The following is a 27,878-nucleotide window of genomic DNA, read 5'->3' as shown; positions in this document are numbered from 1 at the left end:
CTGCATGTGTGTCTTTGGGGTGTGGTGGTTCAGGCTGGCCCGGGACTCACAGCAGTCCTCCTGCTTCTGCCTCCTGAGTGCTAGGATTCCAGGTGTGCGCCACCACACCCAGCTTGCATACCTTTTTACTAAAATGTTTGTTAAAGTTTTTGGCCCATTTAAAAATCAAGTTGTTCATTTCCTTATTGTTTGAGTTTTAAGCATTTTTGTATATTTTTAATGACAGTCATATATCAGATTGTGTTTTACAAATATTTTCTCTATGGCTTTTCCTCTCTCTCTCTCTCTCTCTCTCTCTCTCTCTCTCTCTCTCTCTCTCTCGCTCTGTAATTCAGGCTGGCCTTGACCTCACTATATAACCCAGGAGAGGCTCAAATTTATGCAGCCCTGCTGCCTCAGCTTCCTTTTTCAACAGTTTCACTCTCTTGAGTCTTCTTGGATTCATTGAACTTCCTGAACTTACACGTTCATTTCTATTTTCAAAACCCAGGAGGTGTTGGTCATAATCCCCCCATACAAACTCTCTGCCTGTCTCTTCCTCTTCTTGCTGGGATCTCCATCATGCACCCACGGGTCAGCCTGACAATCGCCCGAAGGTGGGCTCCACTCCAATCCGTTGCTTTTGCTCATCTGATTCATGAATTCAGACAACCCGCCTGCAAGTTCACCGCCCTCTTCTTCTGCTTGATAAATCTGCTGTTTCCTCTCTAGAATGAGATTTTCCATTCACTTGTGTAGTCTTCGGGTCCAGAATTTCTTTTTGGTTTTGTTGTTGTTGTTGTTTTAATATTTCTTTCTGTTGATATTACAATTTTGTTCATGAATCATTCTCTAGGCTTCACTTAATTGTCTGTGTTTTCCTCTAGCTCATTGAGTATCTTTAAGATGATCATTTTTAATTCTTTGTTGGATAATTCATAGATCCCATTTTCTCAGGATTGCCTTTTGGAGATTTTTCTTTGATATTCTGGCTGTTTGTCTCTGTCTCCTCTTTCTGTCTCTGTCTTTCTCTCTCTCTCCCTCTCTGAAGACCTCACCAAGTTGCCCTAGTGGAATGCAAACCTGCCACCCTACTGCATCAGCCTCCCTCAGTCCTGGGACTACCCGTGTGTGCCACCACACCTGCTCACGTTCCCCTAGTTCTCTCTATGCCTGTGCTCTTTGGTGAGACTTGGGCACTTGGAAGAACAACTGTTTATATCCTTAGGCTGACTTCACAGAGGGCTCGAGCTCACTAACACGCCCTGGAGTCTCTGTACCTCTGCACCTTTTTCTTGGGGTGGTGTTTGCGTCATTTCCCATCTGCCTATTGCGAGTATGAAATCTCTTGCTCCCTCTGGCGCCTGAGCGCGGTACTTCGGTGTCCTAGGTGATGCCAACCTTTGTGGTGCATTTTTTTTTTTTTGAAGACAGCATCTCACTATTGATAGAGTTATTTCCAAAAGATGAAAAATATTAACAAAAGATGAGAAATATAAAATAAAAAGCGGCCTTTATTCTGAGAACACGGAGAGAGATGACCGGCAACCCCACCGCTGGCGTCCGGCAATCTCTCCAGCGGACACGCGGCATGGGGGCCTGTAAATAGCCTCGGTTTGGGGTGGAACCTAAGGCGGGCATTAGGGATGCACAGGTAGCCCATTGGTCCTAGGTTTGGCGCCATATGTAAATTCCCAGGGGCGGGAAGATGGCGTCACAAGTAACTTCCTAGGGGCAGGGCAAGATGGGGCTTCCTGCTTCCGGTTGTGGCTTTCCTGGCTACAGTGTCCTGCCTGGGCCAAAACCTTTCATATCCCGTCTTATGGTTATTATTATGAAAAGGGGCGAAGATTTCTCTCTTTAACTACTTCCTGCTGGCAAAGGGCGCTGTACTGGAGCCTAGGGGAGTCGACGGGATGAAGGTTGATGCCCAGGTAGATGCTGCTGCCAGGTGTTTTAGCCAGGACAACTTCACTGGTGAATGCACGTATGTCAGACTGGAAAAACAAAGAGACAAAATGTTATGAGGAGACATGGCACTGTCATATTTAAGGACCCAGGTGAGGTAGAGGGAAAGGTGCCTTTGATTTAGACATATCATTTTATCAGGACCATGTTGAGGTAGAAACATTTCCATGGTAAGGCAGAATTCTGAAAATTAAACGTGGGGTTAGGAGGAGTGGAGTCCTGCTGTAAAAATGATCATTAATAGAATGTAAGAAATTAGGAGCCAAAGTGGATAACAAAACATGACTTAGCCTGTTAAATGTGGCTGCGAGGCCTTTGTGAGATAGAGACGGGTAGGCGACAGAAGATGAGATGAGCACTCAGAATGATCAGATTTAGGGCTGGGAGGGCACCTCTTAGCCTGAGTGATGTGAAACCAGGGTGGCAGTCCAGCAACTTTGATTTAGGCATGGGTCACTGTAACCTGGTTGTAGTCCTTGGAATGATTTGCTGTAACAGAACTTTAGCAAGTATGAGAAAGGCTTTTATGTATCCTGAAAAAGTATAAACCAAGTGAGAAGACAAAAATGCATCTGTGTCTTGACTAGGGTTACCTGAGAAATTGGTGAATAAGAAAGGAAGGAGGTGGTCTATATCACTGAGGAAGGGTCCACCAGCAACAACAGGTAGTAGCTGTTGAGGCCTCAGTGTGTCTAAGTCAGCCTGTATAAAAGGCATTTTAAGATTTAGGACTGGGACCTGCACAAAATAGGCCCTGTTTGTAAATGGCATAGGTTGACCATCAATACCCCATCATAGAGATTGAGGACTTAATATAGCAGCCTGAATACTCAGGAAGAACTCTGTATATATGGCCTCTATGTCCACAAATATAGAGAATGTCTTACCTGAGAGTTTTGTGCGACTTGGAATCTGAGACGGACACCTTAAAGGGGGCTGTTGTTGCCCTGAACTTCCTCAGTCTTCAGCAGCGGATTTTCTGTCGGTGACGAATCTGGCAGTGTCGACATTTCCTATGAGGGCTAGAACTTAGGATGGCTTACCCACTCTCTGGTGGCTAGGACAGTCCAGTAGCCCTGGAGTAAGGTCTCAAAGAATGCCAGGATGGGGCATTTTCTTGCCCAGTATCTTCTGCTGCATTTGAGCGTGGTCCATGGAGGGGGCAGGCAGCTCCACCTTGTGTAGGTTTACCTGTCTCAGAACTCCAAGTGTCACAAGTGTTAAAAATATAAAAAACCATATTAAGATCTCTCTAAGGTTTGAAGGTCAAGTTTTGCCTTTTTGTTTGGGATTTGGACTATAGTAGAATTAAGTAAGTATGCAGGAATTTAATATTGGCATTTTGGATTAGAGAGCAGGCTTTATCTGGATGGCACACCGCTTTTTTTTATAGGGTGACACGTAGAATTAACAAAGCTTTAGTCTGCCAAACAAGGCTTTAATGGAAACGTTTTGCAGTAAAGGTTTAGCAATCTTATGAATAAATCTATCAAAACTGATCTAATACTGTCAAATTCTGAACACATTTACTTTTAAAGTTGTTATTTGCAGTAGTATGAACCAAGACAAATAAAATAAAACTTTGAAGAAAACCCTTGTCTTGAAATACAGCTAGTGGTTCCCAGCAAAAAGGAATTTATTACCTTAGTTGTTAAACAGGAGATTGGTGAAGGCTTTGATTGATAAACAAGGCTGGTAAAATTATCAGGTGGCCAAAAACCTTGATTAAATGGTTTGAGAATTGTAATAAAAAAGCATCTTTTGAGTGGAGCCAAATTGTAAAAAAAGCATGCCTGAGCAGAGCCGCTGAGCTGCTGTTTCGCGGAGCTCCGGCAGAGCACACCCAATGGGTGGGGCAAGCACTGGGATGTAGCGCGCAGGAGCGGGCTCAGACTGCCCCCGGAAACGTGTAAGATGGCAGCGGCGGCGACGACGGCGCACAGGGGAGGGAGGGGCTGGGAGGCGGCCCAACATAGCGCGCGAAGCTGGAACTGCTTGCAGGGCGCAAGGATTAGAAAGCCAATTTAGGAACACAGCTGGGTTTTGATTAGCCTCCTGGACCTGTTTTAAAAGTTTGTTATAGTTAGTATGTTTGACCTGCTCTGGCACAGCTATAGGCCCAGAGTCATTATAAACGTCCTTAAAATGTAAATCATAACAATTAGTAATGAATTTAAATCGCCTGATATAATTCTGTGGGTCAACAGAAAAGCTACCTAATTTATGGGTAATCTGAGATAGATCAGAAAGGGAAAAAGGCACATGGATGTTAACAAGTCCCTCGGGGCCAGCTTGCTCCCGAAGCGGTAGCAGAGCCTGAGGAGTTTCTGGAGCAGAGGGCCACTGAGCAGCCATCCTTCCGGTAGGCGCATGTGAGCAATCATCTGTAGAGCGGCTACAGAGCTGCTGCCGGTCACCCTGGGAAACACGAGCAGATGGCGTCTCACTGTGTGCCTTGCAGCTAGAGGACTGCTGTCGGCAGCACAATGAAGCATCATGTGCACTGCAACAGGGCGGCTGTTGTAGTTCACAAGAGGAGCCACAAGGAGACGCCTGTTGACAGTGAGGGCCCTGTAAACATGGCGGCGCCCTGTCACGTGGCCCGAAACATGGCGGCGCCCTGTCGCCATGTGGCCCTCTGGAACATGGCGGCGCCATGCCATGTGGCAGAGGGTTGCAACATGGCGACTGTTCCCCGCGCAAGCTGGAACAATCACGCGACCTGCTGGAAGGACATAGTGACCGAGACCTAGTATGGGCGGGCGGTGAGAATGCTGTAGGGGATACAGAATTCTCAGGAGAAGAAGTCAGAGACTGCGGGGAAGCGCTAACAGAAGGATCAGAGCCACTGGGAGAGATATGGGTCCCCGGAGACAGAGGGGGAGAGGATCGAACACAGGGAGATAACTGTGACACAGAGGGATTAGAGCTGCTGGGAGAGTTATGGGTCCTGGAAGGTGGAGAGGGAGACGATCGCACCGCGGGAGGTATCTGCAACAACGGAGAGGGATTAGAGCTGCTGAGAGAATCAGGCATAGGGGGAGGAGAGAGCGGTCCGGCGGGAGGTAACAGCAGGGAACGAGTTTGGTGGTAGGCAGGCGGCGGCCGGAAAAACACTGGAGGGCAGGACGGAAAAGTTTGCGGCGCGGTAGAGTTAGCTAAAAGTATCTCAGCGGGAGCACAAGACTTAATGAGAGATGGGCGTGTTCTCAGAATAAGAAAGGCTTGGACATAAGGGAGTTCTAATAACTTGTTGCCAGCTTGACAAAAATCATACAAGTTCCTGAGAATGCAGGGGTCAAATGTTCCTTGCCGAGGCCAAGGCTTGCCGATAAGCGGGTAGGTTGGCCAGACCTCCTGGCAGTAAAAAGTTAGTTGTTTAGTTTTTATGGTACCTTTAATTTTTAGAGTACGTAAATTGGAAATTAGGCATTTTAAAGGCGTCTTTTGGGAGTTAGAAAATACGTTCCCCATGACTGATTCAGGCAAGAAAAAAAACCGGAGGTCCAGAAAAAAGTCGTCACTTATTTGTGGTACCACGCGGCGGCTAAGGTTCCAAACCGTAAACTCCAGTCGTCACTGAGAGATTTACGAATGGAGTCTACGTGGGATCAGTAACAGTTTTGCCCGTGAAAGCGCAAGGCTTTAAGGGAAGTGAGGGTCTTTCAGTGTGGGCGGTCCCAAAAATCTCTGCTTTGGGCTATCCGAACCCAAAGAACGTGAGAGATTTTGTGGGCGCAGGTTTGCCCAGAAAGAACCCTGCCCTGGGCAGTCCTAAGGACGTGAAAATGCACAGACCCACGCAGACGGGGAGAACATTCCACTGGGGCTGCCCAGTGCGAAAAGTTCCCCGGGGAGTGCTCACCTGAAATCAGTCTGGCCGATGCGGAGTGCAGGCGGCTGGCGACAGGAACGTCTCGGGAGAGGAAAAAGCTCGGGATTAATCCAGGATGTTATCTGGCTATCGGCTAGAAGACTTTGGGTATGTGGCCCAACAGTCAGTTGCCTGCCGATAGAGTCACGGCACCAAATGATAGAGTTATTTCCAAAAGATGAAAAATATTAACAAAAGATGAGAAATATAAAATAAAAAGCGGCCTTTATTCTGAGAACACGGAGAGAGATGACCGGCAACCCCACCGCTGGCGTCCGGCAATCTCTCCAGCGGACACAAGGCATGGGGGCCTGTAAATAGCCTCGGTTTGGGGTGGAACCTAAGGCGGGCATTAGGGATGCACAGGTAGCCCATTGGTCCTAGGTTTGGCGCCATATGTAAATTCCCAGGGGCGGGAAGATGGCGTCACAAGTAACTTCCTAGGGGCAGGGCAAGATGGGGCTTCCTGCTTCCGGTTGTGGCTTTCCTGGCTACAGTGTCCTGCCTGGGCCAAAACCTTTCAACTATGTAGCCCAGGCTGGCCTCAAACTTGCAGTGATCCTCCTACCTCAGCATCCCAAGTGCTAGAATTACACCTCCATGCGCAGTCTATTTATTTTTAAAACACGGTCTCACTAGGTTTCCTAGCCTGGTCTTGAAGTTATGATCCTCCTACCTGGCTCCCCGTGCAGTTAGGATTAAAGCATGCAGCACTGTGCCTGGCTTGGAGATGATTTTTACTGACACAGCTGGGGAGGGCTGGAGGTACTACTCACATCTGGTAGGTTAGGAGAAGTGGAGTTTCCAAACACCGAGCAGTGCCCAGGACCAGCCCTAACAGTGCCATGGTGTGTGTGTGTGTGTGTGTGTGTGTGTGTGTGTGTGTGTTACTGGGGCTTGAGCCCAGGGCCTCCCACACACAGGCAAGCACTCTACCACCGAACTATATCCTCAGCCCCTTTTATCTCTGGCACACATTCTTTCTACATTGCCCAGGCCGCCTTGAGCCTGTGGTTCTCCTGTCTCAGCTTCCTGCGTAGCTGAGATCACAGGCATGCACCTCCAGGCCTGGCTCCAGCACCGACTCTTTTTCTCACAGACATGTGGCTGCTGATCAGGTCCTCACCGCTCTCCTTTGCCAGGCAAGGGAGTAGACCCTGGAGGGCGGTGTCATCTTACCGTAACCTGAAGCTTACCATACTGCCCTGAAGAGACGGAAATATGAATTTCTACCCCAAACTAGGCTATTTCAGAGTACGGTGTTTTCACTGAAAAGAGGGGGATTGATTGCTGATTGATTTAAGACCTAAATATTAGCTTGAGCGAGTTGTTGGAAAATGTCCAAGGTGTCAAGCCCTGAGGTTCTCCCCGGCCTTCATTAGGAGGGAGGTTCCCAGGTGTCTCTACTGTTAGCACAGGAGCTGTTATCTGATGCGTGGGACACTGCACTGGGACACTTCTCAGTGGTCCCTTCCAGGCCTGCCTCTCCTTGCCCCGTGACATGTGTCACCCAGCATCTGGCAGCCTGACCTTCTCACCGTGCACCAGAGCTCAGAGGCCCCCAAGACATTTTCTTTGTGTGCTTCAAACCCCAGCCTTGACCTGGGGCCCCTGGGCGAGGCCGTGAGTCTTCAAGAGCTCGCTCTTACAGTGCAGCATTCCCGAGGGGTACAGGAGGGAGTGGAGTGAAAACAAAGTTTCCGGAAGCTTTTAGTTTACATTTGACTGCTTTGGGGATGACAAAGCAGAAAGACAGAGACAGGAGAGGCAGGCTGTGATTTATAAAATAGCAGGAGCTGTCCAGGCAGCTGCACGCTGAAAGGTTTCGGGGCACTCGAGGGTGTCATGCAGGTGCGGTTTATCACTCACTCGTTCACACACACGCACACACGTGCATGTTTCTCCTGCAGCGAATACTCTGTAACATTTCTAACTCTTTTTTTGATCCTGGGGCTCGAGCCCAGGGCCTAGTGTTTGCTAAGCACACACTTTACTGCTGAGCTACACCCCAAGCCACCACGTGTAGCAGCCTTAATTCAGGCCATAAGGAAGCTGCTCGGTTTCACTCGGGCTGAAGCTCTGGAGCCAAGAGCCCAAATGCTGCAGAGGTGGAGGTGGGGGTCGGGCCGGTGCAGCGCAGGAGACTGCGGAGCTGAGTGTGCACCGTGGAGCAGAGGGACCCCGCCAGCCGCCTCCCACAGGCTCTGTGAGTTTGCTTCTATTTCCCCAGAACCAGCGATTAAAATTGCACGGAGAGAGAAGGATGGGGTCATGCTGGACTTGACAGCTCAAATCCGCTCAGCGTGACTGCAGGCTCACAGCCGTGTTTCAAAGTCCAGAACACACTGAAAAGAACCACAAAGACTTCCTTCTTGTCCTGGGAAGCTGAAGCAAACTGCATAAACCTCATCCGAACGGCCTGGACCCTGCCGGGGGGGAACGGCCGCTACCCCAGCTCCTGGCAGAACTGGCTGAGGATTTGAGTGTTATTCTATAGAATGTTTCACCTGATAATTTTTTTTTTTGAGACAGGTCTCACTTTGATACCCAGGTTTTTGGTTGTTTTGTTTGTCCATCAGTTTGTCTAAAACAGACGCTCACTATGTAGCTCAGGTTGGCCTCAAATTTATGACAGTCCTCCTGCCTCAGCCTCGGAATAGTTAGAACTACAGACATGCACTGCTGGACGGGGTCAGTGTTTCACTTTAAAATGAAAAGCAAGGAGCTTTTCTGTAACAGTTCAGCTGCTCCGTGGGGCTGGAGCTACAGAGCCCGCTGAGCCAGGGGCTGTGCTGCCCGGACCTGGAGTTCAGGAGGGGGACGGAGCTCTGCCTTGTGTGGGTTGGGAGCCCAGCCAGGCACTGGCGGGGAACATGGCTGGGAAGGTCTGGGGGAGACAAGGCTCGCAGACAGACACAGAGGAAGGGAAGGACATCTCCAACTGTCATATAAGCGCACAGACTGTACGACTCCAGAGTTCAAATCCATGCAAATGTTTCCCAGTGATGGAACGGGACTTCCCCCTAGACAGAATGGAATGACAGGGCTGAATTTATTCTCCCATCTGAAACAAATGAAAAGGAAGGGGCCAGGGATTTAGCTCAGCCTGGCAAGTGCGAGGTCAAGAGTTAGATCCCCAGTACCAAAAACAAAAACAAAAACAAAAAACCCCAATCCTTACAAATGAAAAAACTCATTTCTATCTCTATCATCTAAGAGCCTTCTACCTCTGCCTCTGCCTCTACCCTATCCTACCTCTGTGGTTCTCAGACATTGTGTACCAAGATCAGAAGTGCTTCCTGAGTGTGTGGCTTGCTGGCCGGGGTGTCCAGGCTGCCCTGGGAAGCTGGCATGCCTGGTGGGCTGAGGGCAGATCCCACTGGAGGAGAGAGCTGCACCTAGAGAGGGTCCGGAGATCAGAAGCCCCCGCCCCATCTTCAGTTACTGTTCAGTGCACACATGTGGGGAAATTACTCAGAGCTGGGGAGATAACCACCAAGTCAGAGCAGAGACAGTGATTCTTGATTGATGATCAGTGTGATTCATGGGGCCTCAGGGAAGTTTTCAAAAGGACCTTGCCTCCTGAGAAGTTAGCTCAGGAAGCCTAACAAGGCTTTAACAAAGCTTGGAGAGACTCAAGTGTTTCTGAGTAACTGCTTTATTCTGCTTCCCAGAATAAAGCTAAAGGGAATATTTGTAGGAACAGAAAAATATCAAGGTGAAATTCACAAAGTCTGTCACCCCATAGAAAAGTTGGTTTTATGCGAAGCCCAGGAAAAAAGAAGCCAGTTCACCCTTCCCATAAGTGACCAGCATGTGGGCTGAGAATCAAGAGGCTGTTCCCCTGCACTTCCCCTCCCTCCTCAAAAGCAACTGGCTGATTCAGAGGACAGGCTAAGTTGATAGCAACTAAATGCTTGTGTTGTTTGGTTGACTTTGCAGGCCTAGGGCTGGTGGTCTGAGCATCCACTAGGAGGATGACAGTATGCAATGTGGCAGATATGGGGGATTTCCTTCTGTCTTGTCTCTGTCAGTATTAGTCTCACTGTTTTTTATTGTTCTGATGTATTGTTCTGTTTTACTCAGTGTTCTGTTTTGATTGGTTGTATTCTTGATTTTACTATGGGGAAATGGACAACTATTGTGAAGATAACAAGATACATTATGGTAGCCACTGTTCATTTCCTATTATCCTGTTTTGAAGTTCTGTGCCACTTTCACTGCCTTGTTTGGACTGGCTTTATTCTGTTAGGTTTTATTTTCTTTAACATAAAAAATACTTTTTTTAATTTAAAAAAAGAAGAACTGGTAGGCATGTGAGCAGACAGGAAAATACAGTCAAGAATGAGAAAATTCAATCAATGGAAACAACCCAGAAAGGACACATTAAATTAGACAAAGTGGAATTAGTAGAAAAGACATCAATACAGTTATTTTAACTGTAATTGATGTGTTTCAGAATCTACAGGGAGGACTGCAAATGTGAAGAAAAGAAATGGAAAATATAAAGAAAACTGCGCATCCACACATGACACGCACAGTACCCTCGGTGGAAACTTTACTAGGTGGCGTGGTGAGAAGATTGGACATGGCAGAAGCAACGAATCATAGCCAGGCATGGCAACACATGGCCGAAGTCCCAGCACTCGGGAGGCTGAGGCAGGAGGGTCACTGTGAGTCTCAGGCCAGCCTGAACTTCGTAGTGAGACCTTGTGTAACAAAAAAGAAAAGAAATAACCATAAAATGGAATATGTGGCAATAAAAACTACCCAAAACAAAAGAGAAACAAGTAGGGAGAAGTTCAAATACTTCCTTAAATCACATATTCATTATTTTTGAAATATTTCAATATATATGCTAATTTGTTTTAATGTTTTGCACTAACTTTTTGAAGAAACAGTACAGAGAGTAATAACTTGTTGTTCTCTTATTTGGTTATGAAAACATGCTTATCTTTTCATAAAAGAAGAACAAGAGTGAGCCGGATCCAGTGCTGAACGGTCCCACCCAACTGTTCCTTCTGTAGGAGGTGCTGCGGAGAGCTGAAGGCAGTCTGCATGCAGAGTGTAAAGAGGAAGACTGAATAAGTCACAGTCTACACAAGAAGAAAACCCTCCACAATGGATACAGAAAGTCAGAAGCACAGTGGAGAGCTGTCAGTGAGGGACAGCTTCAAGGCGCACGCGCTGTGTACCAGAGAGCTGTCCCAGCCACCACGCGGTGCTTCCCTGAGGCCGGGGCGGCGGGGAGGAACAGTCTGAGGTTGCTTGCAGAGTCAGGGAGTCCAGCACGGCACCAGCCAAGCAGCCCCACCGCCAAGGACCTCAGTGAAGATGCCGGGAGGCAGCGGCTAGTAGGTCCATTGCTCCGCTCTGCCCAGGAGACAGGCGGCAGAGCGCTCTGGGCCCAAGGGGACCCCGGAGAAGGAGAACCGAGGTCCACTTGGAGCAGGCTGTGCTCCTTCGACCACAGGCTGGGACGGTGGCCCCCCGAAGGCCCCAGGGAAAGTGAATGCCTGACAGCATCGTGTGCTAACAGATAATGGGAGGCAGGTGAATAAGCCCTCTAACAGCTTAAACCTGTGTCCAAGGGAGTAAAAGCAGGCCATCCAGACCCTCAGGGCGCCTCTGCCCACCAGAGGCAGAAGCCCCTGGCTGCACATGCTAACCCAGTTGTGCCTTTCATCCTGGGTAGCTCTGGGTTAGGGGAATAAACCAGCTGGGCTGGGACCTACAAGTAGTGCCCTGGGGTGGGGGGAAAGGGGGGACTAGTGGGCTGGTTCCTCACGTGGTGCCTGGACAGGACCTGAGACCAGTTTGGACATTTGCTACAAGGACAGCTCCCAGTGACCTGGGGCCTCCCACCAAGCCCTGCTTCTTAAAGGACCAGACCCCCCAGTTCTGCCATTCTGGGGGCCACACCTTTAACACATATGGACCTCTGGGGACATGCTCCTCTAGCAAGTGTGGGACTCTGGGCTCAGTCCCCCGTCCTAGAAAACAAAACAAGACAGACAAAACACCCAAACACAGTGTAACCCTGAAGCAAAGCTGATTGGTTTGTGGGTGCAAACCTAGTTTGGCCGGTGAGTTTCTTTCCTGGGCTTTGAACTTAGGACCAGAGGAACTCCAGCTAGTCTCGCCATGGGTGACTGAAGCAGTAACATGAGAGTCTACGTCTTCTGTCACAGAGATTGAGAAACACAAGTTACCCGTCTATAACAGCAGGGAGAAGAACCGGACACAGCCGAGAAAAGTGGACGTATGATTTGTAGACGTACAACACCGGTGAGGTTTCCAGTCACAGTGCCACTTGTTTCTAAGCCTGCCTGTCCCCTGGTGCTGTGGCTTCTTAGATTACATGAAACGAATAGAAAAGGGTGTAACATCTTCAAAGATGATGCTTTAGGTTTAGCGCTTCAGGAGGACATCAGTGTGGGATGTCCAGCGGGCAGGTGAGCAGAAATCTCCAAAGCTCTGAGAACAGGCCACACCCCAAGTGGACACTTCGGTTCTCTCCAGCTGTGGGCCCCACCCAAACCCATAGGGGTGCAGGGAACTGGCAGTGGAGGACACAGAGAATCCAAAGATGGACCCCGGATTAAAAACACATAAAAAGAAGAAAGAGAAGGATCAGAGAAAGAATTTGAGAAGGAATGTCCAGCAAGACAGGACAAAAGAACGAAGCGGAAGAAATCAAAGGAAGAGAGAATTTAAAGCAAAATCGGTAAGGATGAGCAAATCCTTGGAGGACCCGAAACCCTCCCCATCCTGGGTTAGCAGCCCTGGCTACTTCTGTGTCTTTTTTCCTGCCCACTCCTGAGTCCCTATTTCCCTGACCTCCGAATGCGAGCCTCACCATAGTTATTAGTCTCTTTTAGGACAGTCATTTTAGCGATCTTAACCCTGCACTAGTCTGCTATTGCTGAAAGGGACCAAGGACCCGGTGGCAGCCGGTGAGCAGGACAGGGCTGCGTTCTTCTCCCAGGAAGGCACCTGGGCTGGGGCTGAGTGAACCAAGGAAGGCAGTGGTCTCGGGAAGAAGAAACCGGGCCTCTCTGACCTCCCGAGGCCTGGGAGGAGGACCATGTGCATATGGAGCAGGCTCGTGAATGGAGCTGATTTAGATTTTCAAAAAGCCCTTCACAGAGTTAGTTCCACACAAAAGATTGTTCCAAAATTGAGTCATCGCAGCCACGGGGGCTGGTGTCAAGCACTGACGTTGTCTAAAGACGCAGTAGCTCTAGGGCCAGGGGCTTCTTGGAGGTAGGCGTCCCCGCGTGACTCCCTGAGCACAGTTTTCACGAATTATTTGGAGGAGGGCAGGAGAAATGACCATAAGATTTTCCAATTATGAAAAGCCCAGGTGTAAAGGACTAACCTGGAGTTTGCACCAGGCTTTGTGAACAGGAAGGAAATACTTGACTTGGTCTTCATACTAGCAAAACAAGTTGCTGAACTTCAGGGAAACTCATCTAAATGGCATTTAAAGCCTCCGTGTTCTTTGGTTCAGCAGTCGCCACGGCCCTCAGTATCGCCGTGTGCTGTCTTGCTGCGTGTTGGGGAGGGCGCCGTTAAACTGCGCTTCTCTCTGCTATCTGGGAACAGAGATGGAACAAGAAAACATTCTCTGACTCTTGAGAAAAGTAAATTTCAGGATGTAGTTCATGTGATAGGAAATACAAGGAATTTAGTTTTAGGTGTTAAACCAATAAGATCAGAAAATGTAAATATGCTCAACATATTGAGAACTCTGCCTGGGAGTCGCGCTGTGTTAGAGAAAGCTTTGCTGCTTGAGGATCCGTTCCTGACACCTGGTTATCGTTAGAACCACTCTGGATGCAAGTGATGAAAATCAAAACTAACTACTTGGTGTGTGGCGGGGTGAGTCTAGCTCAGGACAAAGGGGTCCCAGGATCAGGAGAAGGGGTCCCTTCTTCCTGGCTTTCGGCTCCATTGTGTTCTGTGTTGGTTTCATCCTGAGGCTGCTTCTTCACAGGGAGCAAAGGTGGCCTGAGGACCAAGATGGGAAGCGGAAGGAGCCTGAGTTGTCTGGGTTCTGCAACCCTGTGATGTAAGGAGAGCCCTGCGTGCTCAGCCCCGTCTTCAGTTCCTGAGGGAGGCTTCTGACAGCAGAGCGCCTGCTGAGCAGGGCAGGGACCTGGCCCTGCACCTTGAAGATGAACAAAACAAACAGGGTCCCAGCGGCTCCTCTGGGAACAGGAAGTGCACACGCTATTACCTGCCAGCCAGGGACAGGACAGCGGCCCAGTCCAGGACCAAGATGGGGGAGCAGGCACCCCAGAACCACAGAACCTGAGGACCATCAAGGTTGTGCTCTGGATTTAAAAAAATTTTTCTGTTTTGTTTAAATGAGGTTTTCAATTTTTGCAAGAATAATTTTACCAAGTTTCTTTGGCTAATCATTTAAAGATCTAAACAGCATCACCGTGAAGCAAAGCCCACCTAAGGAAAATGTAAGTTTGTCTTTGAGGTCTGTTCAGGTCCCCGCAGTTGTAGGTTACATATGTTTCCTTGCTGAAAAGTTTAAAACTACCTTCAAAGGAAAAAAGAAAGAAGGCTGTGTCTAACTGAAAAGAATGTTCCTTGAAGCCAATTTTCTGCTGGACATGGAGGCACATACTGTTAATTACAGCCTGCAGGAGGCGGAGGCCAGTCTGGGCTTCACAGTGGGCTCCAGGTCAGCCTGAATCACGTGGGGAGAGTCTGTCTCAAAACAAAATCCAAACAAACAAAGCCAGTTTTTTTAAAAACCTGTATTTGTTTCAACAGCAACTTCACAGTAAAGTAAGAGGTTGGGTTTTTGTTTTTTTGAGACAAGGTTTCTCTGTGCAGTTCAAGCTGGCTTTGGGCTCAGTTTGTAGCCCAGGCTGGTCTTGAACTCGCAAGATCCTCCTGCCTCAGCCTCCTGAGTGTTGGGATTACAGGTGTGAGCCACCACGTCCAATTTAGTAAGAGTTATTTTTAAATTTGTAAGTCACATCACCAAACTGACAGAACTCCCTAAAAATATCAAGTTCCAACTTCTGAAAAGCGGGTAGGTAGTAGAAACTTGGTTAGCCTTAACCGAAGTCTCACACCTTGCTGCTGGTTTCAAAACTCAGCAGATGCCCTGGAGTGTTTTAAACTCACTATTTCATGCTGTGGGATGTCCCAGTGATGGCCGCCTTCCTATCTCCACACATTTGCACTAGGAGCTGATCGGCATCCCACCCCATAGCACACCTCTCTCAGTCACCCTGGGACTACACCTTGCCGTGCTGCCAAGAGGCTGCCCCGCCGGGCTCTCAGGCGCCTGCGGTAATGACAGGGCACAGAGGCTCTGCAAGATGCGCTCAGCTGCTGCAGGGTATAACTACATCAAATTAGCGGCTCCGTGGAGCCAAATAGAAGCCTTCAGTGCGCCTCCCACCCTCCCAGGCTGCAGGGTTCCCGCGAGGTCGGGAGCAGGGCCCTTCACTCCGCGCTGGTCAGCATTCATTCTGTGCAGCTGGGAATTCATAGCATGTGCTGCCGGGCAGCTCGTTGTGCATCACGGATTCCTTCACCTCATGCGATTTTCACCACACAGAACAGTCCCTGCTGCAGTGCATTGCACGCGGCTGTGCTTTACATTTTCTTTTCCTTCCTTCTGGCAGTCTCTGCTACTCTCGAGGACTGGCATGAAACTACCTGGGTTGTGTCGTCAGCCACTGAAGAAGGAAATCTGTGTTCGTGGACATAGATACCTGCGTGGTGCTGGGAAGCTGGCGTCCTTGGCCCGGAAGGGCAGGAAGGGTGTTTGTGACGGTGGGCGAGCTGGAGAAGGAAGCCTGGCTGGTGCAGGACTCTTCCCTCAGGGTCACACCCATGATGAGCCAAGTGAGGGTAGAGTTTGGACCCTCACACAGCCCATCCAGGGCTGATGCCCAAGGATAATCAGCCTGTGCTGTTACTGAGAACCGTGAATATGTGTGTCACTAACACACACAGCAGACAGACTTCTAGGCATAACAACTAAAAGGAAAGTCGGCCGGAGAAGACCGAACGATTTTGCTACCAAAAAAGGTGAAACATCTGTAAGTTTTAAAAATACCACAAATAAAACTAAAACGCAAATGAAAAGAATGAAAGACATTTGCAAAATATGTAACAAAAGGTTCAGGCCAGTGTTTCTACACAGAGTTCTTTCCAGGCAGTGGGAACAGAGCAGAGTCTGTGTTTCTTCTTCCCTTACCGAGGGTGGTGGGTGAAAGCATTTGGAGGATCTAGCGTCCAACACACTGCGGTCAGACGCCCTGTGACACGGTGGCCCGAGAGGCCAGGCTGCCCGCACCCCAGCAATCCTGTTGATACCAGGGAGATCGGTGCCGCAGACAGGTGGGAGGTGGGTGTCCCCAAGCTGAGCACAGCCAGAACTGAAATCACGCCAGCCGGGCAGTGTGTGTCTGTCTGTGCCCAGATCCAGAATGCTTTCCTCATCCAGGAGCCGGACATCTCTGTGAAAGTGTTGACGTCACAAGCACACAGTTACAGAGCTAAATTTCAGAACAGAGCTTAAAGTGGTGGGGGAATGCCACCTGTAATCCCAGCACTCTGGGAGGCTGAGGCAGGAGGATTACACGTTTGAGCTCTGTCTTGAGGCCTGTGCTGTGGTTTGAATGCGCCCCTAGAAGTTCCTGTGCTGGAAACTTGATCTCAGGGCCGTGGCATCGGGGCTAGGGCAGGGGAAGCACTGAGTCTCCAGGGCTGCGGCCCCACGTGAGTCAACACTGTTATCAGGGGGCAGTTTGTTACAAAAGCGAGTCTGGGCTCCTCTTCTGTTCACCCTCTGCCCTGTCCACGACACCCCAAGAGTGCCCTCAGCTGGTGGGGGCCCTGCCTCCTGGACCCCCAGCTCCTGGCCCACCAATAAAACTCAGCACTGATAAACGACTCAGTCAGGGGTGTTCTGTTAGAGGAGCGGGAACTGGAGGAAGCCGGCTTGCAGAACCAAAACCCCAAAGACAGTTTCACTCTGTGACTATGTGACAGGAAAATAACCGAGCACATGTTTAACATTTGGAGAGCTTTTTGGAATGAGGTGATTTAAGATACAGGTTACTGTTGTACAAAGAATTCGTGTGGGGAGACCTTGGGGAAACTGAGGCACACAGTCCCACTCCTAACAGCCGCATAGAGGGGTAGATGTGTCTTCTTCCCAGCTAAAGCATCAGAGGTTGGGAACAAAAGGTGCAATCGCCTGTATATAGTGTTGCCCTCGGGGCCTAGCACCTTCCCTATGAACTCTACTACCCAGCGCAGATTGAGAGACTATTGTGTGCCAGGCACTGGGCGAGGGGCTGGGAATACGGCAGCGAACAAAACAGACAACGCCGCCCTCTAGCGGCTGATGTTCTCCTGACATGCTGTGAGCAGTCTGAAAGCCCGGTAACACAGGTTAAAACCCAAACTACTGGTTTGTGTCCCAAATTCATACTCTAGTATTAAATGGAAAGAACACAAACTCGTATATGCAATATAACTAAGCAAAAATTTTACATGATTTACAAAGAAAGAAAATGGTGAATGAAGTCTTATGTCTGGTCTTACACTGCTATGTTTTTATGAGCCTTCTGGATAAAAGCTGGCCTTCATGCCATATCTGTATGTATATGCGTGTCCATGAACAATCCATGTGTGTGTCATAGCTACATAGTAAGGATGTTTCTTTCTAGAAGTATTTGGCAAAGATACAACTTACATACATATTATCAATTTTCTATAAAAATAAACATAATATTTAAAAATTATTGCTTCAAAACAAAACCCAAGCTACTGTGCACACCTTTCCTACCACCTACCTTGGCCGAGATTCTCAGAGGAAGGGAATTCCCAGAGGTGTGGCAGGGCCACAGGAAGGAGGGGCTCTGAAGAGCTTTGGGGTCAGTGTACACTGGCACAGACTCTCTGGATGCGTCAGGCAGGACTTTTTATTTTTTAAAATTGTGTGTGTAGTGCTTAGGACTGGGCCCAAGGGCTTAACACTTCCTTTTTAAATTTTATCTCACTTTTTAATTTTGAGACAGGAGTCACAAAGTTGCCCAGGCTGGGCTTGAACTTGCAATGCTCCTGCCTCAGCCTCCTCAGTGCTAAGATTACAGGGTGAGACCCTGACTCAAGATGGAGACGAAGACAAAGAAGAATAAGAACCATTTGTTGTAAAAATTCTACTACAGGAAGAGAGAGGCCAGATCCTCCTTCCTGTGATCAGCAGGTGGCAAGCGGACCTGGGAGGACCACACCAAGCCAGCTCACGCTTGGATAAGCCACACAAACCATGGAGGGTGTGGAAGAGAGAAATCAGACTGCCCTCCCTGTGGGTCCACCTGCACACGGGCTGGGAATCAAGAGCCCCCACCACAAAGCCCAGTAAGCAGCCGGTGGTCTGGGGATGGGCTGAGTTGACAGCAACTGAGGTACAGAAACAACAAATGCTTGTGTTGTTTGATTGACTTTGCAGCCCTGAATCTGAGCCTCTATTAGGAGGATGACGGTAAGCAATATAGCAAATATGGGGGATTGCCTGTGTCTTGTTTTTGAAATCCAATATTGACCTCACTGTTTTGTTTTGTTCTGATTTATTGTTTTTTTTTTCAATGTTCTGTTTTGATTGATTTTATTCTGTTTCGTTTTGTTTGATTTTACCATGTCTGATGCTATGGGCATCTATTTTGAAATTAACAAGAGACACTATGGTAGCCACTGTTGATTTCCTCTTATCTTGTCTGTGCCATCTTCACTGCCTTATTTTGATTGGCTTTGCTCCATTTTGTTTTGTTGAGTTTTATTCTCTTTAAAATAAAAAGTGATATTCTCTTTAAAATAAAACAAAAAGTGATATTCTCTTTAAAATAAAATAAAAAGTGATATTCTTTAACAACAATGGGCTCCACACACTTGTGCACACCTAACTTTGGCAGCATGGCATCATTTAATGGCATCACTTGGTTTTAAAACTTTTCTCTGTGCCATCTGCTACCTAAATGATTCTGCCTTGCATACAAGGAAACACTAGGTATCTCGGTTCTTATCTTCATGACATCTCTCTTTCTTCTTCTTCTTTTTTTTTTTTGTTTTTTGTCTTTTTCGTTTTTATCAGTACCAGGGATCGAACTCACGACTGCACACTTGCAAGGCAGGCACTTATGCTGCTGAGCTAAACCCCCAGCCCTGAGTTTTTCCTTTTTCTTTTTTTTCCCATGACATCTCTTGAGTGTCAGCTACTAAAATCTCCAGGCTTGCCTTAAGGCCCCACCCAGCTCGGTTTTCTCCAAGAGTCCTGGAGGAGAAGCCCATGGAATGTGAGCTTGACCCACAGCTGAAACAAGTCCTAACACTTAAAGGACACAGCACCTTAAACAGGCATCAGCATCTCCCTTTCTGCACATAATTACACTTCCCTGTGATTTTCCCTCTGCCTGCAGCTTCTCATAATTGATGGGCAGTGTTGTTAAGGGCAGTAGGAAAATTAAATGTTACACAATTTTGCTTCCAATCAATGCTTCACACATTTCAACACCCATCCAATCACGTGGGAATATTATTAAAATGAAGACAGTGAAGCCCTCGTACTCAGGAGGATCCCCGTGAGCTCATGGCCAGCCTTCGTCTGGTGTTTGTTTTTGAGATGAGTCTCATTATGGAGCTCAGGCTGGCCTCAGACACACAGTGACCACCCTGCGCTGCTCCCAAGTGCTGAGAGTACAGGCGTCTGCCATGATGCCTGGCCCTTCATGATGACTCTTAATGGTAGTAAAGCAAGGTGATTGGGGCTGGCGTTTTTCATCTCTTTGGGGATATATGGGATCCCCAAACATAGTGGCTTACTAGGTCCATTAAATGATTAATCATTTATTTTGCTCACAAACCTGTAATTCTGGCGGGCACAGGGGGGATAGGTCGGTTGTTCCTGCTGGCTGTTGACTGACACCCTGCTCTTATAAAGTCAGTCATCTGCTCCCCTATGGATGGTTGGGCTCTCTTCCAGCATGGCGGCTGGGTGCCAGCAATGACCCAAGATGGAAGCAAAGTGTTTTCCACGTGGGCCTCACCAGTCACCCAACATCATTCCTACAATTCTCTCTTCCGGAGGCGGTCACATCGGTCTCAGGGTTTAAGGGTGAGGGGCACTGAGACTGTCACTCGATGGAGGAACACTGGCTTGTTTGGTACGTGGAGCACAAGGGTGGAACATGCAGTGGAGGCTGTGTTTGGGAAACACTGTCCGAGGCAGGAGGTCTGCAGGGAAGCCTGCAGATCTGCATTCCTGCTTCCAGCTGTTACAGAGTCACTCAGGCAAGACAGCAAGGGTCTAGGGTGATAAATGGAGTCTAATTTCGTTGGATGCAAATTTTCTTGTATAGTGGCACACGCCTGTAACTCCAGCACTCAGGAGGCTGAGGAGGATTACAATGAGTTCAAGGCCAGCCTGGACTATGTGGTGGGTTCCAGGCCACACTGAACCACACGGTCAGAACCTGTCTCAAAACAGCAAGAGGTTATTGGAAATATACCTTGGGCTGGGGTTGGCTGAACCCGTAGAGCACTCAGAAAGGTAAAACAGGAAGGACAGGAATTCAAAGTCTGCCTGGATTTTATAGTGAGATCCTGTCTCAAACAAAATAAAACCTCAGAAAAGATATGTAATACAGGGGCTGAGTATGTAGAGCATCTGCCTAGCATACACGAGGTCCTGGGTTCGATACCCAGCACTTTAAAAGAAGATATTTTAGATTGTTTCTTTCTAAAGTTTTACTGTTGCTGTTCCTTGTTTTTGAGACACGATCTCACTGTGTAGCCCAGGCTGGTCTCAAACTCACAGCGATCCTCTTGCCTCAGCCTCCTGAGTGCTGGGATTACAAGCATGCACCACCATGCCCAGCTACTTTAGATTACTTTGAAATGAGAATATTTATACCTGTGTATATGAAAACTATGGATATTCTCGATGCCACATAATTTTAAATTTGTTTCACCTTTTGTTTTTTTATAATATTCTTTAGCCTGATCTCATTTATTCTTCTTTCTCCATTATACACTTGAGGAAACGCTTCATAAAACGACTTGTTTTGTTTTATTTGAGACAGGGTCTGACATGTAGCCCAGGCTGACCTTGAACTCATGATCCTCTTGGTTCAGTCTTCCAAGTGCTGGAATTACAGGTGTGCTTTCAATCTGGCTTGTAAAGTGAGCTAGTTTTGCATTAATTATTCTTGTGACATTGATCTTCTCAATCCTACTCAACAAACTGACAGAGGATCCAGGTCACACAGATCCATTGACCACTTCTGTGGATGCGGTGCAACACCACTGAACCCTCTCCTGGACGCTGCTCCACTGCAGGGAGGCGAGAGGGACACGGTTGCCGCTCCCTTGAAGCTCACGGTCTGCAGGGAGATGCCGGCCTCGAGCAAGCAGCACCGTGATAAAGCGGCAATCCTCCAAGCGCGGCTCATGGATCCTGGGGGCCTACAGCCTCTCCAGCGGGTGCAAGACCAGTGTTATGGACAGGCAAAAGATCCGCTCAGAGTACAAAGAAGGGACTTTAACATCCGAGCTACGTGGAACTCATTCCGAGGCTGCAGATTAGGGTTTGCAGGCAACCCTTCAGAAATGATCACTCATCCTGTGTGGGTGTGTATCAAGGAATACCCAGTTATCAGAAAGAGTGGACTCCCTTTCCAGCTGTACATTTTTGTGAGGCCAGATTATCTTCATTACACTTCAGTCCAAACAAGGTAGCACAATGGGTTAATCCAGAAGCAGAGGAGAATTGAGCTTTCTGTTAAACCAAATACTAAAGAGATATGCAAAAGTACAAAACAATACCCTTCCTAATTTGGGTTTAGGAAGTACACTCAATTTTACATAAAGCATGCAATTGACATTTGCATGTAATGTTATTATTACTGTTTTTGTTGTTCTGTCTTTGTGAGCCAGGGTCTCACTATATAGTCCAAGCCAGACTTGAACTCACAGAGACCCTCCTGCCTCAGCCTCCTGAGCGCTAAGATTATAGTGCCCAGCTGGGGTTGGCCTGGCTCTGCAGGGGCAACAGTAGGCAGTGGACTTCCTTTCCAAGGGCAGGGGTTGGTGGGATCCAAATGGTGAAGCCATGTGCTGAAGTGCAGCTTGAACCCGAGGGACCAAGAGGCAGAGCTGAGGAAGCTGAGATGGTGCCAGTCCTGTGTCCAGCACAAGGGCCTCTTGGGCATCTTTCCACCATGGGGCCTCATTCTCTGGGATGGAAGTGCCACTTTATGTGTTTATACTTCGCCTTATTCTAGCGCTTCAGTGGTGCTGCCTGCCAGAAGCTGGACCACTGCCCAGGTCCAAGGGCTGCAGCTCGAGCACCCTGGCTGCAACTGCAAGGGCCCAGGCAGCCCCCTCTATCCCTGGCCGACCTGGGTAGTGAGGATCTTGGGGCCACTGCTCAGCTGGTCCCTCCCCTGCAAAGTGGTTAGTGGGAAAAATCTAAACAGGCGAGGACAGCCATGCAGGGAGACCTTGTATGGGCGAGCTCCTCCCTTTTCAGCTGTGCCTCTGAAGGAGGCTGAGTTTTGTTTTTTAGATGCAAAGGGCTGCAGCAGATTAAATGCCAGACTGTCTGGGAGTGTCTTGCCAGCCTGCATTAGGCCCAATATTGACATGATTTTACCTTAGTTACTTTTGTCTTGTTGCTCAGACAAAATCCCAACACCCAAAATGAAGAAAGGAAAGGTTTATTTAGCTTACAGTTTGTGGAGGTTTCAGTCCATAATCAGCTGGCTCTAAGGCAGGGTGGCACTGGCTAAAGGGCAACCTGTTCCTGGCAGCAGAAGACACCAAAGCAACAAGAGCAAAAAGCGGGGGGGGGGGGGGACGTGAGAAGACTCTTTCTGTCCCGTACATGCAGGCTATCCACCTGAGGAGGGGGGTAGCACTCACACCTGCAACCCTGGCACTGGACCATCAATCAGTCACAAACTCTAGAAGCTGCCCCCATGACTGCATGAGGCTTTCAGGGGACACCCAGACACAGACCACAATAATTTGTAAAAATGTAAAGCAACACTAGTGTTGTCACTAAATGCTTTTGCTACTTTTCATGAAAATATGTTACCTCACATGTAATGTTTCCTTTTCTTTCAGATACTGGGGCTTGAACCCCAGGGTTACAGACATGTGGCACCACGCCCCATTCCCTTCCTTCCTTCCTTTTTTCCCTTTCCCTTTCTCCCTCCTTCCCTTTCCTCTTCTTTCCTCTCTTTTTTCACCTTCTCTTCCCCCTCCCTTTCTTTCTTTTCTTTGCAATCCCCAGCTGGAAATAAATACTCCAGCCTGGATTGAAAGGCAGGACATTTATTCGGCTCAGAGTCTCCTAAGCAACAGCAGCAGGGCCAGGGCTCAGCCTCGGAGAGGACCCCTGGACCAGGGGTCAGGTACGGTCTGGGTGTGCCCTGCACCCCACTCCCACGCACCCTGAGGGTGCTTCACTTCCCTCCCTGGACAGTTCAGAGCAGTGGCCACAGCTGTGCTGGCTAACTCCTTCAGCCCGGCTCTGCAAAGCAGGAGATGCCTTATGATTTCAGGTTGCATTGCTTTGAGTAGGAGTGAGATTAAACATTAAAAAAATGTATTTCAATGGTCTACCTCTGTCCTTGGTCCATTTTTCTGCCCACAGTTTTTGTCTTTCTTTTTTTTTTTTTTTTATTGGTACCAGGGATCGAACTCATGACCGCCTACTTGCAAGGCAGGTGCTTATGCAGCTGAGCTAAATCCCCAGCCTGTCTTTCTTATTAATTCTTAGCATCACATGTGTGTAGGGATTTTAGTCTTTTATCACACATGTGGTAATCACTTATCCACAATTCCATTGGCTAAACTCTCTGGAAAGTTAGTTTTTCTGTAAATTCAGGAAAGAAAATAAAAGAAAAAAAAAAAGACTCACTATAATGGGAAACATGACTGCACTGACACATGAAGCTATTTGATTAACTGACTGATAGACAGGGTCTCCCTATGCAGCCACTCTGGCCTAGACTCATGGTGACCCTCCAGGTTCAGCCTCCCAAGTCCTGGGATTACAGCATATATTTTTTATTTATTTTTGAGACAAGGTCTCACCATATGACCTCAAACTCCTGGACTTATAGACCCTCCTGCCAGTCTCCTGCGGGCTGGGACTGTAGCTGTGCTCCTGTCCTCTATTTTGAGCCTTTTTATATTCAACTGCATGTTAATAGCTGTATATTTTGCAGACAAAAGTGTGTTTGATTATAATATACTAGCCCAGCTCCCACTGGAGGTATTTATACAGGGTATCACCTTCTCAAAATGCTGAGATGTTCAAAATTCCAGAACACTTTTGTCCTCAAGGCTTTCGTGACACAGGTATTTATGTCCAGGTGTAACTTCTGTCTTTTTGGAATCACTTTTAGACATGTTGAGTTGCAGCGTGGATGTGACTGCATGTAGTTGGATTTGTGAATTAGAAATTTATGATAAATATGCTATCGTCAGAAAGCATGCGTTTCAGGAAGAGCAGTGGGGACATCAATGTTCTGGATCTGGATGACCAGCCTTGGGGAGCTGCTGTCCAGCAGCAGCACAGATGTAGCCTTAGGGGAGTGTGTGGGGGGTGGGTCAGGCAGGGCCTCTGGTGCTGCCTGCTAGACTCAGGGGCCGGAACCTCGCCGTGCTCCCTGAGCAGCATCTTCCAGGCCTCCCTGAGATGGGCTCCGTCCTGGATGTGCAGCTCCTGCCCAACCCACAGATCGCAGCAGCCTGGTCCTCAGTGCCTGGCCTGGTCTACAACAGCCCAGAGCCTGGAAGAATAGGTCTTCTTCACAGATCCGCATCCACAGGAGACCAGACCAAGGCTCTGACTTCTGAGCATCCCAGGAATGCTGATGAAATATTCAAAAAGTACTGGTCTGCAGGGCTCACGGTGGCACATGTCCGTAATCCCAGCATTCTGGGAGGCTGAGGCAGAAGGATCAAAAAAAACTACTTGGTGATTTTGCGAGACCCTATCTCAAAATAAACAAACAAACAAATAAATAAATAAGAAAATTTAAAAAGGGCTGAAGATGCACAAAGGCCCTGGGTTCGATCCTCAGTACCACAAAACAGAAACCAAGATGAAAATACTTGCCATGGTCAACTACATTCAAAACAGAACCTGACCTAAAGATTCCAGATCTGCCTTCATCTGCTAGCCATGAAACAGTTATGCGGACCCGCCTACCAAAAGAAAAATCCCTCTGTCCCTGTCGGTTGAATGTTCTCAGCCTGAAAATGCAGGCCTTTGTTCCTTCTAATGCACTTACATCTGTGCGAGGACTTTTGTTCATTTCCAGAGCAGTGTAGGGCGGAGGCTTGCGCACAATTCCAGTTACTGTGCAGAACAGCTATTTGCCTTTTGGTGCAAAGACCAAATAATGTGTCCGAGATGTTGGTGCGGGCGTTCTGGCGTGGGCTTGGTGCGCGCCTGCTCTTCCCGGAGAAACAGTGCACCCGTGTTGGGACTGCTTAGACTCTTAGACTTGTTTTCATTTCAAATGGCTTCTAACAAAGTGGGAGAAAGATACGTTCATTTCTTCTTGAGTATTTTAAATAGTGGTCATATGTTCTAATTTTACTTAGAGAAAACATTTGAAAGTTTAATGGAATGCTAATATTATCCTGGCAAGCTGATATGCACCCAGGGTAGAAGCACTTCAGTGTGGATTATGAGACAGAAGACTTTAGCCCTGTCAGGCCTAAGTGATCTCTACATGCCTTCTCTTTCTAAAACCTCACTCTCATCTATCACTACTGAACCCATGCACTATCAGTAGTTCTAGATGGTAAATCTCTTTTTTTATTTTTTATCTTTTTAAATCAGTACCGGGGATTGAAGTCATGACCGCCGGCTTGCAAGGCAGGTGCTTATGCCACTGAGCTAAATCCCCAGCCTTGATGGTAAATCTCATATGAAAGTTATGCCCACTGTTTTAAAAAGCCACTTATACTTTAAATCTTCAAAACTTGAAAGCATTCATTTAGGGGCCTGGGGATTTAGCTCAGTGGCATAAGTACCTGCCTTCCTTGCAAGCAGGCGGTCGTGAGTTCGATACCTGTACCGATTTAAAAAAAAAAAAGCATTCATTTGACAAAGAAAGTACTTTAGTAGCTATTGGAGAGATCCTGGATTTGTCTTCACGTAAACCCAATCCTTCAGATGCTGTATTTTTAACCCTATACAAGATTCTCATGGAGTCATAAATTCAGAGCATGGAGAAATCCTGAGGTGTTCATGTGAGCACCAATGAGCAAGTCCAATTCTCGGTTATGCCAAGAGCCTTGGACCAGGACCCGACATCGAGTTCAAAGGACGGCTGTTTGATGACAGACTCGATGTGAGGCTAAAAGCCCAGCACGGCCTAGAAAACAGGTTTCCAAAACGATTGCTCCCCGGCGCATTTCACCTGCCCAGTCCTCCAAGCAATCGCTTTTTCCCTTCATCTTGAAACCCTTTACTCAGCGGGCAACTTCTGTTCTCTTTGAAGCTGCCGAGCTCTGTAACTATTTCATGACTCTGCGACTGCTCTCTTGACCCCTGCAGCCCCGAGACCACAACACAAATGACCAAGTTGTGCTGTGAACATAGAAATCCAGTGGGATGCCCGCACAGCTGAGCCCCGATGGCTCCAGCTTTGTGTTCTCTGTGCCATTTTGTGCACCCTGAATTCCTGGAACCGCTCCAGTTACAGAAACCTCTGGCTGTGTTCATACATGAACTGCTCTGTCTTGGGCGTTGGAAACAAAGCCCAGGCAGCCTCCTCCGGTTTGAATTGGCAGCTTTATACGCAGTTACCCCCTGGATTCCCGTTTTCTGTCAGGCCTTTCTGGGTGAGCCTTATCTTTATCTTAATCTCATAGCCATAGCTTCCCAGTAAAGCATATCTAAGAAATAAAGTAAGAACTGGGGTGTCTAGCAACTTTTTATTCTGCCTACTTGGACTAATGGAGGTTGCAGATAATTTCTCTCAGAATTTTTAGTGCATTGATCTCTTTTTCATCTAATTTGTGATGCTGGTACAATCAGAATGCAGTCCTCTGTATGGAGTCTGTATTTGTTATTTTTACTTCAGGGTCTTTGTACTGAAATTCAGTGATATGGTCAAGGATTTAGCTCAGTGGCACAAGTCCCTGCCTGGCAAGCATGAGGCCGAGAGTTCAATCCCTGGTACCAAAAATCAGTGATGTACATTTCATGTGTCACACTGTGTAATTCAGCCTCACCTAGAGAAAGAGATGTCCTTAAATTTTTACTTGAATTATTTTATTAATAATTTTCTATATCTTATGGGATATTTATCACTCAGATCTTAGGACTTTTGTTCTGGTGTTTCCTATTTTATACTTGTTTGTACTGCTTTGTGGGTGATTTCCTCAAACTCAAACCCTGAGTTATTTCTATTCTTATTTAATGCCTGTTTTACTTCCTGAGTGTTCCTCGTTTCAGTTTAATGGAGAAATCCGTTCTCCTGGTCAGCCCACACTTCCATGTCCCTGCAGGCCTGGTGATTCCTGGCTGTCCGAAGAAGCCAAGAGGAAGCAGCTGGCACAGGGTGTGCGGATGGTGGCATTTCTGACCCTGTGCCGCTCCCTTGGAGACCCTGCTGTCAGCTGCTACCTTTCATGGGACAATCTTCTCCTTTCCTGTTACAGCAGCCTGGCTGCCCGACTGCAGTCAAACAGGGAGAAAGGGACAGGGTTTAAGGTGTCCTGAATATAAACTTGGTATCAGCCCCCATCCAAGGGGACTGCCCACAAAGGGAAGCTGGGGTCTTACAGGGTGCTCAAGGCCAAGGCCAAATCCCCAGGAGGAACGTGCATGGAAAGGGTGCTCCTTTCCCAGCCTGGCGTTCAGACTTCCTGGGGGTATGGCTGCATCCAGCGGACAGCAGGGAGGAACTTTGCTGGACTGTCCATGGTGGCAGCCAGACCAGACACCAGGCATGCAGGACGTGGCCCTGGGGTGCCGTGA

General features: G+C 48.0%; 1 long non-coding RNA gene across 2 annotated transcripts; it reads left to right on the top strand.

The window, feature by feature from the left end:
* The first annotated feature begins 6,133 nt into the window (after positions 1–6,133).
* LOC134477002 (uncharacterized) lies at positions 6,134–20,445 on the top strand. Of its 2 annotated transcripts, XR_010048871.1 has the most exons (4): positions 6,134–12,548; positions 13,821–14,298; positions 15,481–15,889; positions 17,890–20,445. It is a non-coding gene; the product is annotated as an uncharacterized LOC134477002 (long non-coding RNA). The 2 variants fall into 2 exon arrangements; XR_010048872.1 differs by having other exon boundaries at positions 6,134–14,298.
* Positions 20,446–27,878: the final 7,433 nt, after the last annotated feature.

Source organism: Cavia porcellus, unplaced genomic scaffold (assembly GCF_034190915.1).
Source record: "Cavia porcellus strain 051 isolate PalLab524CR breed Dunkin Hartley unplaced genomic scaffold, mCavPor4.1 scaffold_7, whole genome shotgun sequence".
Classification (NCBI taxonomy): domain Eukaryota; kingdom Metazoa; phylum Chordata; class Mammalia; order Rodentia; family Caviidae; genus Cavia; species Cavia porcellus.
Note: the sequence above shows the minus strand (reverse complement) of the source record. Positions and strands in the feature narration are given on the sequence as shown.